Here is a 4848-nt window from a genome sequence, read left to right on the forward strand (position 1 = left end):
CCAGCGGGAATTTAAACACCGCCGCCTGCTCGGCCTTCAACACGGCTGCGGGGAGAGAATGGGGAGCCTCGTGAGCGCAGGCCCTGCTTCTTCTCTGGGAGGCGCCCGGGCATCCCGCTACCAGAGGACTAGTGCCTGGCCGTGCCACCCGGCACAAACCCTCCTGCCAGGCCGCGAAGGGAGAGATTAAGCCGCGCCTGGGGTGACCCGCTCCAGCGCCAGTGTCCCCCAGTCTGGGAACAGGGGTCTCCCCGACCCTGGGCGCTGCCCTGCGCTCCGCAGGCGGGTGCCCCCTTTGAGATTTCGGGATTCTCAATGAAAAGGTTTGAAGCTCAGAGGTGCACAGTGTGTTTCACGAAAAAAGGGAAACCAAGAAGAAAAGGAAGTCGAGAGATAGGAAGATGAGCTTCCCGCAGCCAAATCCGCATTGCTGCTTTGGGGAAAGCACACCGAGGGGGTGAACAGATTTATTCCTCTGGGCACTGGGTCTGCAGCAGGGGTAGGCTGGAACACTTTCCGAGAATTTCAAAACACCCCACGAATCCTGAAACTGGTCTTCCTGTGTTTTCTATTTAGACTGGCCCCCGGGGCGATGTTTCCATTTCATCGGCAGTAAATGATTTTTTGCCCGCTTCAAACGAATTAAAACCAGAGTGCCGCTGGAGACGATGCACAGCAGTGAGTCTTCATCAAAGTTGGACTCAAAACGAACAAACTGGCTGAGGCGCCCAGCGGGAGGGCGGAGCGCAGGCTGGAGGGTCACGGGGCCAGAAAGATGGCTGGCAGGGCCCCGGTGCCACTGTGCAGGCCTCCCTTCCCAAGGGGCAGCTGACTACGGGCAGGTGCGTCCATGAAGTCGCGAGGGCTGGCCAAGACTGGGGTAAGTGTGAGGAGAGGGCCAGAGGGAAGCAAGACACTTGGGGGAAGGTGAGAGAGAGGGAAGACAGGCCCACCCTGTTGAGAAAGGCCCAGAGAGGCCAAAGTAGGGTGACGAGAACTGGGGAAAGCCAGAAGAACAGGGGTGCGGTGGAGAGGACACTGGCTGGGCAAGTCCGACTCTGGCCCCGTCAAGGAAGGAAAAGAACCCAGAAGGCAGGAAAGGCCCAGTGGGCAGCTCAAGCTCCACGGAGGCAGGCGCAGCAGACCTGGAATCAGAAGGGCCGGTCGGGGCTGGCGGCTCACAGTCAGCCCCTTGTCCCCAGGCAAGACTAAGGGTGTGGGTGCTGCAGCAGAGGCCGGTGTGCCTGCCTCCTGAGGCTCCGGGAGGCTTCGGGCCGGCTTGGGCCTGCGTCCGCTCCCCGCACAGCACTCGGAGACCCAGGCCTCTTCCCCAAGGTCCGGCTTCCCCGCTAGGGCAGTCCTGGCCACTCCCGGCCAGCTCTTTTGCGGCGAAGGCCCAGGCGCCCGCGGCCGGAGGTCGCTTTGACCCGCAGTCTGAGGTTAGCAGTACGGACCTGCGCCCGCAACTAGAATATGGGCTCGGTCCCCGGGCTAGAGCCCGCGGGGCATCCGTGAAGGAGTGTGTTTTGACTTTGTGATACCCTTTTTCTTCTCATCTCTATATCTCCTCCAGCTTAAAAACAAGTGCATGTCTCTGGACCAGTGTGGCTCAGTTGTTTGGGTGTTATCCCATACACCAAAAGTTTTCTGATTTAATTCCTGGTCAGGGCACATGCCCAGGTTGTGGGCTCGCCTCATCAATGTTTTGCTTGCACCAATGTTTCTCTCTAGCTCCCTTTTTCTTTCTCTCTCTAAAAATCAGTTTAAAAAGCTTTTTAAAATTAATTTAGTAGAAATGGGGTGGGGCCATGAATTTTAACTTATAACTGTTACAAGCTCTTATTGTATTTTTTAAATTACGTTTTTATTGATTTTAGAAAGGGAGAGAGCGAGAAACATCGATTGGTTTCTCAGCCAGGGACCAAACCCACAACGGTGTTCAACCAACTGAGCCACACCAGCCCAGGCCAATAAAAAATATTTTTAACCGCCCCTACCCCACCCCGGGCTGAGCCCGAGGGAGGGCCGGAGAAGGGAGGAAGGCGGGAGAGAGGGGGGCCTCGAGAAGGGTCGGCGGACCCAGACCGAGGGAGACCCAGCGGAGCGCACGCTCAGGAAGGAGAGAGCAGGAGAGGAGACCCCAGAGAAGGGAGCAGAGGGACCCAGAGAGGTGAGAGAGGGGCCACAGCGAGACAGCAAGGGCCACCCTGGATGCGAGACAGATGTGAGGGTGCCAGGGCCGTCAGCCCGTGCGCAAAAGAGGCCGACAGCGGCGCGGGAGCCAACGGGGCAGTGACGTGCGGGCGGGCACAGAGGCAGGCAGGGCAGAAGGAGGGGGCAGTCAAGAAAGAGAGGGGACAGATAGGAAGGGGAGCGGCCTGAGCAAGGATTAAGGAGCCGGGAAGGTCCGGAGGGGGAGAGGCAAAGGCCACGCGGCTCGGCTGGGAAAGGGGTGTCTGTGCGCAACCTCCCGGCCAGGGCACTAGACGGCCGCCCGGCAGGGGTGCCGCGTAGGCAGGCGGGCAACTCCTAGAGCCGAGGCTGTACCTGTGCACCCCGACTCAGTTTACCAGCCTCGGCCTCATCCCCACCCCCCATCCCCTCCCCACTGCCCTGAGAGGAAAGCTTTCTCCTTCTGCAATCTGCTTATATTGCTCAGTGATGCGTGGACACGTCCTCCTTGGCAACCCCAGCGAACGGTGGGTGGTTGAATCACACCCACGGAGGACGGGATGGAGGAGAGGAGAGGGAAAGGCTGCACTCTTCCTTTCTCCAGCTTCGGAGCCTCAGAAAACCGTTACTGGGCGGAGCTGGCTGAAGGACTACAGTATGCTATGGGAGCTTGGGGACAGATTCTGGAGTGAGGTGTCTCCTCTGAGAGCCTTAAAGTCTCCAACGTGATTGAGGAAGGCCTTAGCCCTCTCTTGCTCCTCCTCACCATTGTAGGAATATAAGCTCTAGCCATCGGGGAGGGGGCACATTACCAAACCTCTCCTCGGAACTTCTCTCTCTGCCCCTGCCACTCCAGGTCTGGCCACTGCCCCATCCTGGGGCCTCAGTGTCCTGACCTGTCCCAAGAAGATGTGACACTTGGCTCTAGTGGGGCTGTGAGGACTGCGTGGGGGTCCTGCACCGGCTGCCCCCACAGGGCCTGCTGGAGAGAAGTACATAGTCCATTCACCAGGGCAAGGAGGAGAAGGTCAGGTGAAGGTGGATGGGGATGGATGTCCCTAGAGGCGGAGGGAGGGTGCTGCCACCCTTCAGGAGTCCCCCGCCTGGGGTCCTGGGCCGCTTCTCTTTCCCATGTGCACTTGGCCTGGGGCCTCAGGGGTCCCTGCAGGAAATAGAACCTACCATACCCAGGGCCCTGCCTGTCCAAGGTGATGCCATTTCTGTAGCTCCAGCTGTTGGCCCTGAGCGGTGAGGCTAGTTAGCCCCAGACCCTGGCATCAGCCCTAGTCTTTGTGTAGCTTAGGAAATGGCCAGGATTCCTCGTCCATAGGGACAAAGAAAATGTCTTACCAGAGGCTCTGGTAAGACTAGGACCCCACGAGCCCAGCTGCCTCTCCCCCAAATTGTTAAGTGGCTTCCACTGGGGCCGCCCCTTTCTGAACCCCCCCCCCCTCCAGCCATCATCAGGACAGGAAGGTGGCCTCCAGGTGCTCCACCCTTGGGTGGTTCTGTGAATCCCAGGGCTCTTCAGAAGGGATGGGTGATGGTATCCCACATGGGACAGGCCTCTCTCCTAGTGAGAGGTGGAGAGACAGTGGGCAGGGCCCTGCTGCCTTGGTCGGCCCGGAGGCCTCCAGGCACCAGAAAAGCCAGTGTCTCCTGGAGTCTGGGCAGCCCTGTGGCACCCCTCCACCCATGCAGGGTAGAGAGCCTTCTCTAGATGGGTTCTGGGGTGTCGGCCATGACAACCACCTACTTTCTCAGATGGGGAAATTGAGGCCCAGCAGGGTCAAGGCATTGGCCTAAGGACCACAGTGAGTAGGGCTGGTGTTCTCTTGCTTCCCGTACATAAGGCATGGAGCCCTTTTTCTCTCCCCTCCCCTTCACCCCAGCAGGGCCCACTCCCTGTCTCCTCTCTTCTTGCTTCCACATCTTCCCAAGGGAAAAGCCAGATGGTACTGAGGGTGGAGGGTCAGGCCCAGCCACCTCACCTGTCCCTTCCCCTCCTATTTAGGCCCCTGACTGAAGCCACCAGCTTTGAGCCATCTCTGCCCCCATGCAGGGACTCAGATGCTGTAGGAGGAGCTTGGCTCCCAGATCAGAGGCCTTGGGGATCCCATTGATGGGCCCTCACCAAACCTATTTTGCTCCTGGAGTTGGAGGTCCTTTTCATAATGGAGGCCTCACCTCCAGGTTTAGGAGAGTCAGAGGCCCGCGCAGTCCAGCCCGCACCCCATTTCCCAGCGTCCAGACTACAGTGTCTCCCTGCCCCCAGCTGCGCCAGGGCTTTTCCGGTGGCAGAGAGGCCAGAGCAGGAGGGCGGCCTTTGGGAATGAGGCCTGGGGGCTCCTTGCGGGGATGCCCCGCGGGCCTTGGCAGGCCCCACGGGCTGAGACAGCCCCGTCTCCACCCGGACCGGGCCCCCACCCCACCCCCAGCTTCCGCGCCGAGTAGATCTACGACCACCTCCTCCGGAAGCAAATAAACCCCTTTTAGACGAAAAAAGTGCGCAGGAACAGCCTCCTTTTCCCCAGGGACTGACGCGTTGGCGCTGGCGAAGGGCTTTTCCAAAGAGTGGGGTCTATTCCGCCGGGAATCAAAGCACAGAGGAGGGAAGCCGCGGTCCCAGCCCAGCAGACCCGTCCCAGAGGCGAAGCCACCTCTCCCGAGGCTGGG

General features: G+C 59.8%; 1 protein-coding gene across 1 annotated transcript in view; it reads right to left on the minus strand.

Moving 5' to 3' along the window:
• Positions 1-4848, minus strand: part of LOC102767537 (homeobox protein BarH-like 1) — a 9219-nt gene that overhangs the window by 3108 nt on the left and 1263 nt on the right. The window lies entirely within an intron of this gene.

This window comes from Myotis davidii, unplaced genomic scaffold, assembly GCF_000327345.1.
Source record: "Myotis davidii unplaced genomic scaffold, ASM32734v1 scaffold353, whole genome shotgun sequence".
Taxonomy (NCBI): Eukaryota; Metazoa; Chordata; class Mammalia; order Chiroptera; family Vespertilionidae; genus Myotis; species Myotis davidii.